General features: G+C 44.2%; 1 long non-coding RNA gene across 2 annotated transcripts in view; it reads left to right on the top strand.

Moving 5' to 3' along the window:
• Window positions 1–14,793, top strand: part of LOC120531856 — a 123,375-nt gene that overhangs the window by 36,478 nt on the left and 72,104 nt on the right. The window lies entirely within an intron of this gene.

Here is a 14,793-nt window from a genome sequence, read left to right as displayed (position 1 = left end):
ACACCTGTGCAAACTGTTGACTTCAACTTGCAAGGCTTCATTTATTTTAATTGCTGCAGATCATCTGTAGGTTGTAGTCTATTAGTTGTTCCCTGAAGAAGCCCAATTTGAAATATTCTGAAATTTCTTTTTATAAGTTTTCATTAACCTGAACTTTAAATTTAAACCTCTGGCAGTTTACTGCTTACCTTTTCAGCATTTTAGGTCATTCATTGCATTTCCACTGATTACATTTGAAGAAAAGCTGAGGTGTTCTAAAACTTTTGACCAGTAGTGTATGCATTGCATTTGTCATTCCAACAGATGGTGCATCACAAACATTAACACTGCTTTTACAGATCCCATACCAAATGGCATATAACAGAAACATATGCACTGCACTTGTCATTCCAACAGATGGTACATCACAAATATTTACACAGCTTTATGAATCCCACACTAAATGGGATTGTGAATTTCCCCTTGGGATTAATAAAGTATCTATCTATCTATCTATCTATCTATCTATCTATCTATCTATCTATCTATCTATCTATCTATCATATAGTGCCTTTCCTATCTATCTATCTATCTATCTATCTATCTATCTATCTATCTATCTATCTATCTATCTATCTATCTATCTATCTATCTATCTATCTATCTATCTATCTATCTATCTACATAACTGAGACATTTGTATTTCATGGTGCACTGCAAACGTTAACATTGAGGTTAACATTGTTTGATTACTTAGACTTCACTCAGTATTAGACAGTTCTGTACTTAAAACTTTATTACATACATAAATGCTTCGTGAGGTCCCTGATTAAATCACAATCGCTGTCTTTACGGACTTGGCACCTCCATTGCTGTCAGCTCAAAAGATTTACCTTGTCGACTCAAAATCGGCCCCTTCTTTGGACATCATCAGTGAAGGACCGACTTCCCGTTTGCGGCTGGTTCTCCTTCGAGTGCATTTTAAGTTTAGTGTCACATCAGGGTGAAGTCTGCCTTACCAGTTGATTTGTTTTCAATTTTTTTGTCTACTATGTCTTATATTGATTCAGAATTTCATTCCTGCGATTTCACCCTTCAAGTGTCTTGTCTGCCGCAGACGGATGCCTCGCTGTTTTCATCCCTTATCTACGACCGTCTTCTTCTGCTCAGAATGACAGACTATCCCTCCTTGCGCTTTTCGTGGTTTTAAACGGCTAAGATGCGCTCTTCTCAGATTTCAATCCGTGTCGGAGGCAGCGCCGCAGCGAGCCGTAAGATGGCGCTGTGGAGTCCAGAAGTGCACAAACCGCCCGTCCGCCTTCTTCAGTCAGTCGCAGTCCCGAGAGCGTCACCTCACCTGCCGAGAGGGTCCCGTCTCATTCGTCAAAATTTAAAATCGGGACCACGAAAAAATCCGCAATGCGTGTCGAATTGAAACAAACCGAAAGGCGTCCTCCGCGAGTGGCGTCGGCTGGCAGCATGCGGGCTCGTAACGGTTTTGCCACCTGTAGGACTCTGTTGAGTGACCAAAGAGCATTGTAATGGAAAAAAAAGAAATATTTCAAATATTGTAGTATGTACCGACTTTCTTTTGCTTCATGTTATGTTTCAGTTTGCAGCCTTCATATTCTCGCGATCACTTGTCTTTGAATTCATTATTTATTTTTGGAGCGCAGGCGCAGAGCGCTGTGACAAGTTCACAGCCTGAAGTCAACACAAGCTTTCCAGATTGCTAAGAGAATTCATAAAGACACACATTTGTTCAATGATTTATGATTATCATAAAAGGAGCCAGGCAATATCTGTCCTTTAACTAACTGTTGAGCTTTGGCCAGTGTCGCTTTTCGTCTGTTTTCCGCGATCTACTCGTGTGCCCCCAGCCCAACTTCACACAATGTATGATGGTGAGATGGTAAGCCTTTCACTGCTTTGAGGTAAAGACCAAAGTCCGGCTGTATAAGCGCATATCCTGGATGCTCTGCTCCTATGAAGAAAGGTTAGTGATTAGATGAGCTTCATATGCTAAACCTCAGGCACTTTCTCAATTCAGCTGGCAGGAACAGGAGCTCCTTACCCATGCCCAGATCTCCCATCTTTATGCCCTGCTGATGCAGTATGGATTGGTCATGTCTCCTGGACAGATCTGTCATACAGTGAGCTGGCTGCTGGAAACAGAACACAAGATCACCTCCACCTTCAGGACATCCGCACGCATGACGTGAAGTCCAGCAGCTGGGAGGAATGTACCCAGTATCTGCTTTTACTGGAGATTGGAGCCAGCAAAAGGGAGACCACACTGAACTGAGCTGCAGCAGAAAAGAGAGCCCAGGGGATTAACCCAGGCAGCAGCAGCAGCGTATGCCATGTGGTCTGCCAGTCAGCAAGTGGGCTCTACAGCCATGCCATGTGGTGTGCCGTCAGCACCACATGATTCTCCGTCCCACCCCCATGTGCACATTGATGATTATATTGCCACATTAGGCTCATTGGTTATTTCCTGTTGGTGCGCCCATGTGGTTGTGGGCATGAGTGTGGCCAGTGATGGACTGGGATAGACGAGAACAGAACAGAAAGCCTTCTGCCACTCCAGCTGGGTACAAAAAATAAAACAAACGACACTTCTTTTGTGAAAGAAAAAAAAAAACTACAACACATGATACACACAAGAAGAACAACATAAAAAAAATATAGTATACAGTGGTGTGAAAAAGTATTTGCCCCCTTCCTGATTTCTTATTCTTTTGCATGTTTGTCACACAAAATGTTTCTGATCATCAAACACATTTAACCATTAGTCAAATATAACACAAGTAAACACAAAATGCAGTTTTTAAATGATGGTTTTTATTATTTAGGGAGAACAAAAATCCAAACCTACATGGTTTGATGATCAGAAACATTTTGTGTGACAAACATGCAAAAGAATAAGAAATCAGGAAGGGGGCAAATATTTTTTCACACCACTGTATATAGACTCACCTAAAGGATTATTAGGAACACCTGTTCAATTTCTCATTAATGCAATTATCTAATCAACCAATCACATGGCAGTTGCCTCAATGCATTTAGGGGTGTGGTCCTGGTCAAGACAATCTCCTGAACTCCAAACTGAATGTCAGAATGGGAAAGAAAGGTGATTTAAGTAATTTGGAGCGTGGCATGGTTGTTGGTGCCAGACGGGCCGGTCTGAGTATTTCACAATCTGCTCAGTTACTGGGATCTTCACGCACAACCATTTCTAGGGTTTACAAAGAATGGTGTGAAAAGGGAAAAACATCCAGTATGCGGCAGTCCTGTGGGCGAAAATGCCTTGTTGATGCTAGAGGTCAGAGGAGAATGGGCCGACTGATTCAAGCTGATAGAAGAGCAACTTTGACTGAAATAAGCACTCGTTACAACCGAGGTATGCAGCAAAGCATTTGTGAAGCCACAACACGCACAACCTTGAGGCGGATGGGCTACAACAGCAGAAGACCCCACCGGGTACCACTCATCTCCACTACAAATAGGAAAAGAGGCTACAATTTGCACGAGCTCACCAAAATTAGACAGCTGAAGACTGGAAAAATGTTGCCTGGTCTGATGAGTCTCGATTTCTGTTGAGACATTCAAATGGTAGAGTCAGAATTTGGCGTAAACAGAAAGAGAACATGGATCCATCATGCTTTGTTACCACTGTGCAGGCTGGTGGTGGTGGTGTAATGGTGTGGGGGATGTTTTCTTGGCACACTTTAGGCCCCTTAGTGCCAATTGAGCATCATTTAAATGCCACGGGCTACCTGCGCATTGTTTCTGACCATGTCCATCCCTTCATGACCACCATGTACCCATCCTCTGATGGCTACTTCCAGCAGGATAATGCACCATGTCACAAAGCTCGAATCATTTCAAATTGGTTTCTTGAACATGACAATGAGTTCGCTGTACTAAAATGGCCCCCACAGTCACCAGATCTCAACCCAATAGAGCCTCTTTGGGATGTGGTGGAACGGGAGCTTCGTGCCCTGGATGTGCATCCCACAAATCTCCATCAACTGCAAGATGCTATCCTATCAATATGGGCCAACATTTCTAAAGAATGCTTTCAGCACCTTGTTGAATCAATGCCACGTAGAATTAAGGCAGTTCTGAAGGCGAAAGGGGGTCAAACACCGTATTAGTATGGTGGTCCTAATAATCCTTTAGGTGAGTGTATATATTTATAAAAAGTTACTGTACTAAAGGACATTAGACATTTAGCCCAGTTTATAGATAACCGGGTCAGGTCAGATTGGGGAGCAGGCACTGGTGCAGCTCATTGTCGCACCCACTACATGATGAAACAGCTCAGGATCCTGGTTGGCAATGCCACAGGCATACACACAGTCCAGTGCCACCCTCCGAAAATTACTATCAATATACTGCAGTCAGGTGTTACATGGGGGTCCCCTTGGTCTGGTCCAGCTGCCTGGGTCCTCAACAATGAGCAGGATCACCCTCTGGGAATCGCACCACATGGCCGTAGTGTCGTAACTGACGCTCCCTCAGCATGCAGGTCATGTGCCTCATTCGGGACTCAATGAGCAACGCAAAGTCACACCAGTGGTACCCAGGGCTTCTCTGAGGAGACACAGTACCAAAGGAGTCCAGTCTTCATCTCAGGTCACAGGATAGCGTCCATGTCTCACAAACAGGAAGCACCAGGACTCTAAAGACTTGGACCTTCGTCCTTTTACAGATACCAGGAATGCCACACACTCCTTTCCAGTGACCTCATGACCCCCTCATGCTCTCCAATCCGTCTACTGACTTCATAGGAAGAGTCACCAGAATGAATGTCACTGCCGAGGTAAGTAAACCTCTCGACGAGGTCAACACTCTCTTGGCAGACCGACACACTGCTGATTGCCGTGCCCACGAGGTCATTAAAGTCCTGGCTGTTTGTTTTTATCAGGACCCTCTCAAGCCCAGACACTCAGACTCCTCGCTCAGTCTCTCAAGACCCCTGATCAGAGCCTCTATTGACGCCACGAAGATCACAGCATCGTCAGCAAGGACAAGATCCGTGAATCTCTCTTCACCAACAGATGCCCCACAGCTGCTGGACCCCCGATTCTGCCAACACCCAGTCCATACAAGCATTAAACCTTGATCAACTGAGTTGAACGCTTTATGAAAATCGACAAAGGCTGCAAAGAAACTCTGCCGATATTCACATTTGTTCTCCATGAGAACCCTCTTTGCCAGAATGTGGTCAATGGTAGACTTCTTAGTGATTAAACCAGACTGCTCCAGTCACTGGTAGGTGAGCAAGTAATCACGGATCCTATTGAGGACGACCCTAGCAAGGACCTTACCCGGCACTGAGAGTAATTTTATCCCCCTGTAGTTGCCACAATCCAGGTGATCAGCCATTTTGCAGTCAGTTGGGATGATGCCAGTCTCCAAAATGCAAGCAAAGATAGCTTGCAATGCCAGGTGGATAGCCTGACCACCAGTCTGGAGTTCACCCTGGATGCCATAGATCCCTGCAGCCTTCACTACCCTCAGCTGGTTCACAACCTGTGCCATCTCAGTGAGATTGGGTGGTTCACAGCTAATTGGAGGGTCAGCATCAAGGGCCGTGAACTCAGAGATGTCCAACGTTCAACACAGGCTCAGCTTTAAACAGCTGCTCAAAGTAGCCAGCCCAGCGGGTCACCACTGCAGTGTCATCCTTAAGGACCATTCAGGGCGGCCGATGATAACAGTAGATTATATGTAAAATGTATACAAAAGAAATGAAACCAGTACTAATACTGGGGAGTGGCTGCACGAGGTCAGCAGCACTACTGTATGTGTGAATCTGTTTTCCCAGCACTGACCACAAATCATTTAACTTGCTTTAATTTGCTTATTTTTGTTCAATGGATTTATGGCCATAGGAAGGAAACTGTTTCTGAATGTGTCGGTCCGAACTTTCAAAGATCTCTAACGCGGACCAGAGGGTAACAGGTGGTCACCAGGCCGTGAAGGATCCTTCATGATGTTTGTGGATCAGGTGAGATAGCGAGAGCGGGCAGTGCCAACCAGGGAGGGCAGACAGCAGCCTGTAACTTTTTTTTTGTGTTGTGTTTATGACTCTTTGGAGAGCCTCCTTGTCTGTTGCCGTTCATCCGGCATACCACACAAACCGTGACTCAGGATACCAGGATATTCTCGAAGTTCGAATGATAGAAAGCCACCAGTAGTTTTTGGTCCAAGTTGATAATTTCTGAGCTCACCCAGAAGGTGCCATCTCTCTGTTCGGCTATTTTGACTGTTGGCCGTGGTGTTCTTGGACCAGGAAATGCTCTCTGAGATTTGGGTTTACAGGAATTTGATGGCGTGCACCCTTTCCACGGGGTCTCCATTGATGTAGAGAGGAAACACTTCTGTGCTGCGCTTTCTGAAGTCCAGAATGGGTTCCTTGGCTTTTGTGGTGTTCGGTGTGAACTTATTCACTGAAGACCATTCTGTCAGTCCCTGGACCTCGTCTCCGTAGGCTGACTCATCTCCTTCTAATATGAGCCCCGTTACAATGGTGTTGTCTGCAAATTTAATGATAGTATTTGTGGGATGGATTGGGTTGAAGTCATATGTGGGCCGAGCACACAGCCTTGTGGAGATCATGTGCTGAGCAGAAGGGAAGAGGACAGATGAGGGCCGAGTTTAACCCTTTGTGGGCGGTTTGTGAGAAAGTCCTTTATCCAGGTGTGTAGGGGTGGGGAGCGAAGTCTGTCAGCTTGCTTACCAATATATCAGGGATAATTGTATTAAATACTGAACTGTAGTCTATGAAGAGCGGCCTTCCATAGCTCCCTCTTTGGTCAACATGGCTCAGCGCAGTATGTGGAGCTGTGGCAACTGGGGACCGTTTCTGAGTTAAGCACAATGTGGCTGGCAAAGGCTTCTGGGAAAATGGCTGGCTGGAGTAATGGCCTATAGAAGCTAAACCAATGGGGTGGGAAAAACTGCACACTGGAATTATGGGCAGGAATAGTAAAATCGGCGGCATTGCAATGCCGGGTTTGGCCAGAAGGGTGCTGAGGTTTGCGTTTTCACTTCTTCAACAGAGATGTAGATGCAGTGCACTATATAAGCAAGTAGGATAATCACTGTATTCTAGATATGTGACAATAATAACCCAATAAACCTATGTGGTGAATACTACAATACTGAGACCACCCAAAGTGTGGCAGAGAAAGGACAGACAGAGGCGCAAACAGCTATTGACCATTTATTAAATCTCAAAGAAGAAAACCCTGATCTGGTCCTGTTGTTGGTCTCCGAATCTGAAGCTTGTTTGGCTTTGAAGCTTTCACACCGCACCGACCATTTTGTTTTCTTGGCCGGGTCTGGCATCTGCCACGCCTCAGGCTGTTACATTGGTGGGAGCGGTGGGATCAGAAGATCTAAGTAATGTCTCTAAGATGGACGACCCCTCGAGGAGGCTCCTGACAACTCACTTCAGGCTGGGCACATGGTGGAGAGACCTCCGAAGAAGTCAACAGTCCCTCTGGTATACAAAGCGATTGCGCTGCTAGTACTGTATCGTACAGTCGTGGCCAAAAGTTTTGAGAATGACACAAATATTCATTTTCACAAAGTTTGCTTCCTCAGTTTTTATGATAGTAATTTGCGTATACTCCAGAATGTTCTGTAGAGTCAGCAGATGAATTGCAATGAATTTCAAAGTCTCTCTTTGCCATGAAAATGAACTTAATCTCAAAACAAACCCATTTCCGCTGCATGTCAGCCCTGCCACCAAAGGACCTGCTGATGTTATTTCAGTGATCCTCTTGTTAGCTCTTGTGAGAGTGTTGATGAGGACAAGGCTGGAGATCACTCCGTCATGCTGATTGAGTTACAATAGAGAGGTGAAGAAGGCTTCAGGGCACTGAAGAAAGTCCAGACCAACCGCCTCCTGAAGTTGATTCGGCTGCTGGCACCACCAGCGCAGAGCTTGGTCAGGAATGGCAGCAGGCAGGTATGAGTGAGGCTAAGACTTTTGGAGGATGACAAGAAGGGCAGCAAAGAAGCCAAGAAAAACATCAGGGACAGGCTGATATTCTGGGATTGGACTGCTGGGGGAAAGTCGTTTTCTCTGGTGAATCCCCTTTCTGATTGTTTGAGAGCATTCGGGGAAAAAAAAAAAAAAGGTGAGCGGCGCTGCCGTCAGTCCTGTGTCAGGCCAACAGTGAAGCATCCTGAGACCATTCATGTCACGTGGGGTTGCTTCTCAGCCAAGGCAGTGAGCTCACTCACAATTTTGCCTAAGAACACAGCCATGAATAAAGAATGGGACCAAAACATCCTCAGAGAGCAACTTCTCCCAACCAAACAAGAACAGTGTGGTGACCAACAATGAACAATCCAGCATGATGGAGCACCGGGCCTTAAGGTAAAAGTGAGAACTAAGTGGCTCGGGGCACAAAACATCAAAGTTTGGGATCCATGGCCAGGAAACTCCCCAGACTTTAATCCCATTGAGAACTTGTGGTCAATCATCAAGAGGTGGGTGGACAAACAAAAACCCACCAATTCTGACAAACTCCAAGCATTGATTCTGCAAGAATGGGCTGCCATCAGTCAGGATTTGGTCCAGAAGTTGAATGCCAGCATGCCAGGGACAATTGGAGAGGTCTTGGAAAAAGAAAGAAGGGCCAACACTGCAAATATTGGCTTTGTGCATAAACGTCATGTAATTGTCAATAAAAACCTTTGAAACTTCTGAAATGCTTATGATTCTACTTCAGTATATCATAGACACGTCTGACAAAAAGATGTAAAAACGCTGAAGCAGTAAACTTTGTGAAAACCAACACTTGGGTCATTCTCAGAACTTTTGGGCGCGACTGTAGCACACTCATCGTATGTTGTAGCACGGGCGTTAATTAATGTTACGCCTCACAGACCGCATGCACCGGGATTCTCTGTTAAGAAGCACAGTGGATGCTGTTGGGGTAAGTCGTGCTTTCAGGCCTCCTCAAGATCTTTTGAATTTTGTTTCTATCTTTCAGTTGTGTTGTGTGACCCCCCATGTTCTTACATGTAGTTTTTATATGTTTACTCTTGAGAAATAAAAAGTTAGCGGTTCTTCTTTTAGCGTGCTGACACAGCATTTTAATGTAACTCGCCGTGGTGCACATTATGACCATGTATATGTTTTGGGTTTTCATTTTTTGAATCGTATTTTTATTTATTTTGCATTGTAATAATTTGATGTATTTATTTACGCCTTGTGCTTTTTTCTTTTTGTTTCTAGAAAGGAAAAAACAAAAACCTTTTGTTTCGCCTCTTCGTGCTTCTGAGTTGACTTTTCCAGACACAACGCGGAGTACGACGGTTACATAAGCGCTGACATGTTGCGTTTCTTTCGACATCTAGGCTATAACAATGTTTCCTTATTTGATTATTATTACGTGTGAAATATTTATTTTGTCGCTTACTTTTTATTTTGTTTATATTGTTTGGTGATTAAAGTTGTTGCACTGTTACGTTACAATTCTCTGTTTTTAACTAGATTATAGCTTCTTGTTGTTTTTGAAGGGAATGAATCAAAGATTCAAATCATTTTGGTGAACTGAACAAAGTGAATCGAATCTTTCTGCACAACACTACTGTCCTCTTACGTCTCTGAAGACAATCTACTAAACCCTCCACTGGGCACAGTTGGCACAGTCAATTGATAGCCCAGTTGATCAGCATCTGTGTGTGGTGGTGGCTGTTGTTCAAACTTACCACATGAAGGACGCGTCCTAAAACTGCATCAAGCACAGCAGTGGACCCCAGACATGCCTGTCCTACTGTGATTATGCTGATGTTTTCATCTTAACGTGTCGTTACATTTATATACCACAGGGGTCGCTCTACTGAGTCTCCAAATACTCTTTAGATCTGCTTGGTTGTGAGGTGGCAGAGGTAGAAGAGGTGGCCACAGGTGACCGGAACCCAGAAGTGACTTCAAACATTGATGATCCTTTACTTGTTGGACCTGCAAGCAGAAAAAGAGGGGAGGCATTAAGCAACAGCGCCAACCCATGACTCGGGGTGGAATTACCATTTGAATAACCCTGAAGTTGTCTCCCAGGTGCACGTGTGTGGCAAGGGGTATATGAAAAGTTTGAAAACTGTAGTTGTAAGAGCCAGTTCTGGTAAGTTGAAAGAACAGGCCGCCCTGAGGTGATGTTCTTTTTATATTGTCACACACGTGCGCATGGGAGGCAGCTAAAGGGCCTGAATGAGAGTAATTTCATGCCACACCAGGGGGTGGCAGAGTGCACTAACTCTTTCTCCCACTTCTCTGCAGACCAGTTACGGAAAATTCCGCCTGGCCCCAATGACATCAATTTCTGTTTCTGGCCTCAATGATGCCACTTCTGGTCCCGAGCCCAACGATGTCAATTCCAGTTCCAGCCCTACTGATGACATCACTTCCGGTCACAGGGCCAATGACCCCACTTCCGGTTCTGGCCCCAGTGATGACATCACTTCCTCCGTGCTCCCTTAAAGCCGCCATCTTTGTGCCAGCAAATCAGTTCAGTTGTGGACTCGCACCTGAACAGATCTTTACCCAAGAGCGGTGTTTGGGGGTGGCAATTGGGGTGACAGCTCCAGGCCCCCGCGCCTAAAGGGGCCACGCTTTTGAGGTCTGAGTGTCCTGTTCGAGTTGATTTGTCAAGTTATATTCTCCAGTATACGTATACAGTATCTCACAAAAGTGAGTACACCCCTCACATTTGTGTAAATATTTTATTCTATCTTTTCAAGGGACAACACTGAAGATATGACACTTTAATCCAATGTAAAGTAGTCCGTGTACAGCTTGTATAATAGTGTAAATCTGCTGTCCCCTCAAAATTACTCAACACACAGCCGTTAATGTCTAAAAGGCTGGCAATAAAAGTGGGTAGACCCCTAAGTGTAAAATGTCTAAACTGTGCCCAATTAGCCATTTTCCCTCCCCGGTGTCATGTGACTTGTTAGTGTTACAAGGTCTCAGATGTGAATGGGGAGCAGGTGTGTTAAATTTGGTGTTATTACTCTCACACTCTCTCATACTGGTCACTGGAAGTTCAACATGGCACCTCATGGCAAAGAACTCTCTGAGGATCTGAAAAAAAGAATTGTTGCTCTACATAAAGATGGCTTAGGCTATAAAAAGATTGCCAACAACCTGAAACTGAGCTGCAGCATGGTGGCCAAGACCATACAGCGGTTTAACAGGACAGGTTCCACTCAGAACAGGCCACGCCATGGTCGACCAAAGAAGTTGAGTGCAGGTGCCCAGCATCATATCCAGAGGTTGTCTTTTGAAAATAGACGTATGAGTGCTGCCAGCATTGCTGCAGAGGTTGAAGGGGTGGGTGTGGGGGTCAGCCTGTCAGTGCTCAGATCATGCGCCCGCTGCACACTGCATCAAATTGGTCTGTATGGCTGTCGTCCCAGAAGGAAGCCTCTTCTAAAGATGATGCACAAGAAAGCCCGCAAACAGTTTGCTGAAGACAAGCAGACTAAGGACATGGATTACTGGAAGCATGTCCTGTGGTCTAATGAGACCAAGATAAACTTATTTGGTTCAGACGGTGTCAAGCTTGTGTGGCGGCAACCAGGTGAGGTGTACAAAGACAAGTATGTCTTGCCTACAGTCAAGCGTGGTGGTGGGAGTGTCATGGTTTGGGGCTGCATGAGTGCTGCTGGCACTGGGGAGCTACAGTTCATTGAGGGAACCGTGAATGCCAACATGTACTGTGACATACTGAAGCAGAGCCTGATCCCCTCCCTTCGGAAACTGGTCCGCAGGGCAGTATGCCAACATGATAACGACCCCAAACACACCTCCAAGACGACCACTGAGGGTGAAGGGTGCTGGACTGGCCAAGCATGTCTCCAGACCTAAACCCTATTGAACGTCTGTGGGGCATCCTTAACTGGAAGGTGGAGGAGCGCAAGGTCTCTAACATCTACCAGCTCTGTGATGTCATCATGGAGGAGTGGAAGAGGATTCCAGTGGCAACCTGTGAAGCTCTAGTGAACTCCATGCCCAAGAGATTAAGGGCAGTACTGGAAAATAATGGTGGCCACACAAAATATTGACACTTTGGGCACAATTTGGACATTTTTCACTTAGGGGTGCACTCACTTTTGTTGCCAGCGGTTTAGACATTAATGGCTGTGTGTTGAGTTATTTTGAGGGGACAGCAAATTTACACTGTTATACAAGCTGTACACGGACTACTTTTACATTGGATCAAAGTGTCATATCTTCAGTGTTGTCCAATGAAAAGAGAGAATAAAATATTTACAAAAATGTGAGGGGTGTACTCACTTTTGTGAGATACTGTATATCTATATATATTTGAGATGCTTCTAAGAGGAACCCTTTTAAAATCCCTCTTCAAGGTTGAATTCTGTCCGTGTAAATCTTTGAAAACATTCCATAGTCCACCTTCATCGCCTGAAAAGGGTCGCCAGTATAATCCCTTCCTAAAATAGGTCTAGCCCATCAGCCACTGGGTTGGCTTCTCCTATCTGTAGAAAAAGACACTGCATCCAGATTAGACGATTAAGACGTCATCAACGACATTTCCAATCGTTAGGCAAGAAAAGTGGATTTTCGTCTCTGAACTTGGAAACTGGTAAGAGACTTCATGACGATACCTCTACGTTAATTCACAATTCCTGTCAAAACACCAAAACTCACATTTTATTTGTAGGCCATAAACGTATCCAAATATTAATGTACAAAAACGTAACCAGCTGACATGACATCAACATGAGTTATGACAGCGACATCCTGCATATCGAGACTCAGAGTATACTTGCAATTTGGGTACGTTTTCTAGAAGAGGCCCTGCTAATTTCCGCATGACACCTCATCGCATTTCACACTGTCGTGGTATTGTCATGCTTTCTGAATTTCACATTTTTAGTAGATTATATCGTTACATTTTGATAAAGTCTGCGTGTTATCCTGCAAAAATTTAGCTGAATACTGTAATGAGACAATCCAGTGTATGTTAACATTATTTTTATTAAATTCACACACAGGTTTACACAGTCCACGCATACCGGTAACAGCGTTTGACGTAACCGGCCCCGCGTGGGGTTGGTCAGCCCGAGCCTCCTCACATCCCTAAGGCTGCCCCGTCTGTACCTTATAATTATCCATTGCAACCAGGAACAATATACGGCTGCCCCAAACCTTTTCTTGTGTGGCTCTTTATTGTGCTTATCACAATATGTTGTGTAGTGATGGCTGAGAAAAATGTAAAGTCTTGAGTTTTCTCACAGAATGGATTAGGATGTTATGGAAGCCGATTGTGACTAACAATGCACAATGGCCAATGAGAAAGAAGGAAAGAATGAAATCCTCACATTGCTTGTGTCGCATAATCCACGTGTCTGTTAAGCAGTCATCTGCCCAAAATGTGCCCAGTGCATGCTTTTAGACGCTTACACTGGTCCCTCGTACTTCAAACTTAATTCATTTCAGGAGGCTGTTTGAACTCTGAAATCAGTTTTCCCCATTAGAAATGATGGAAAGTGAATGAATCCGTGCCCAGACCCATCTCTCCACATAATTTAAGGTACAAATAACACAATTAACACTAGAATTACCAGAGCCTACAAAAAAACTCATAGATCCGTCCCACCTTCTCACCTCTCCGTCAGCGTCTTTTGTCCTTTAAATGTGTTGATAAGCAGCAAGCAGCCAGCAGCCTGCTATCACATCCCCTACCCTGCACAGTTTTCTCAGCTCAAGTCAGTTTACCTGCATGTCAGTTGCTTAGAGTTGTATAGAGTGAGAAGTCAAGCAAAATGACACCTTTTATAAATATTATATCGTTATTTGGAACACATGCATTTCATGTGTGTTCCGTGTCTACAACAATCTATGTAAACACATCGTTAAAAAAGAAACGCTTTTCATGTTTTAGTAATAATTGACAAAATGTAGACATGAAGTTTATAAGTTTAAGTTTAAGTCCAAATATCAAATAAACACTTTCACAAAAGGTACAACTATAATAGAATAAGTGCGCTTTTATTCAAAAATATAACTGCAGAAAAACAACACGCTTTAGGGTGTGACATTGACACGCATTTACTACAACTGCTTTGGTGGCGTGGGTATCAACAGTTGACTGGTAATCAAAACTTCACGGCTTCGATCCCTGACAAGTCTGTTTTGAGAAGTGAGCTGCTTTTTTTCTTACTATTTTAGAATAAAAACATAGACTTGATTTCAGTCTGTAACAGCCGGTGTAATTTATGATACTCGTAAAGATTAGCTTTTTTTTTTTTTAATTCGCGATCACGATCCTAAACTACACCTATCCCCCTTCCCCCCCCCATCTGACACTGCTGTTTCTGTTTTACCGATGTGTTTACATAGATCGTTGTAGACACGGAACACACATGAAATGCATGTGTTCCAAATAATGATATAATATTTATAAAAGGTGTCATTTTGCTTGACTTCTCACTCTGTACAACTCCAAGCAACTGACACGCAGGTAAACTGACTTGAGCTGAGAAAACTGTGCGCCGGTGGGGGATGTGACAGCAGGCTGCTTGCTGCTTATCAACACATTTAAAGGACAAAAGACGCTGATGGAGAGGTGCGAAGCGATTTAAGGTGGGACAGATCTACAAGTTTTTTCGTAGGCTCTGGTAATTCTAGTGTTAAGTGCCCTAAATAACAAATTAAAACATGCAAACAATACATAAAATACATAAATACTATGTAATAAAATGAAAGTTGCATTTACTGCACCTTAGGGATGTCCAATGCAGCTGGTGGAGAGGAAG

Source organism: Polypterus senegalus, chromosome 6, assembly GCF_016835505.1.
Source record: "Polypterus senegalus isolate Bchr_013 chromosome 6, ASM1683550v1, whole genome shotgun sequence".
Classification (NCBI taxonomy): domain Eukaryota; kingdom Metazoa; phylum Chordata; class Cladistia; order Polypteriformes; family Polypteridae; genus Polypterus; species Polypterus senegalus.
Note: the sequence above shows the minus strand (reverse complement) of the source record. Positions and strands in the feature narration are given on the sequence as shown.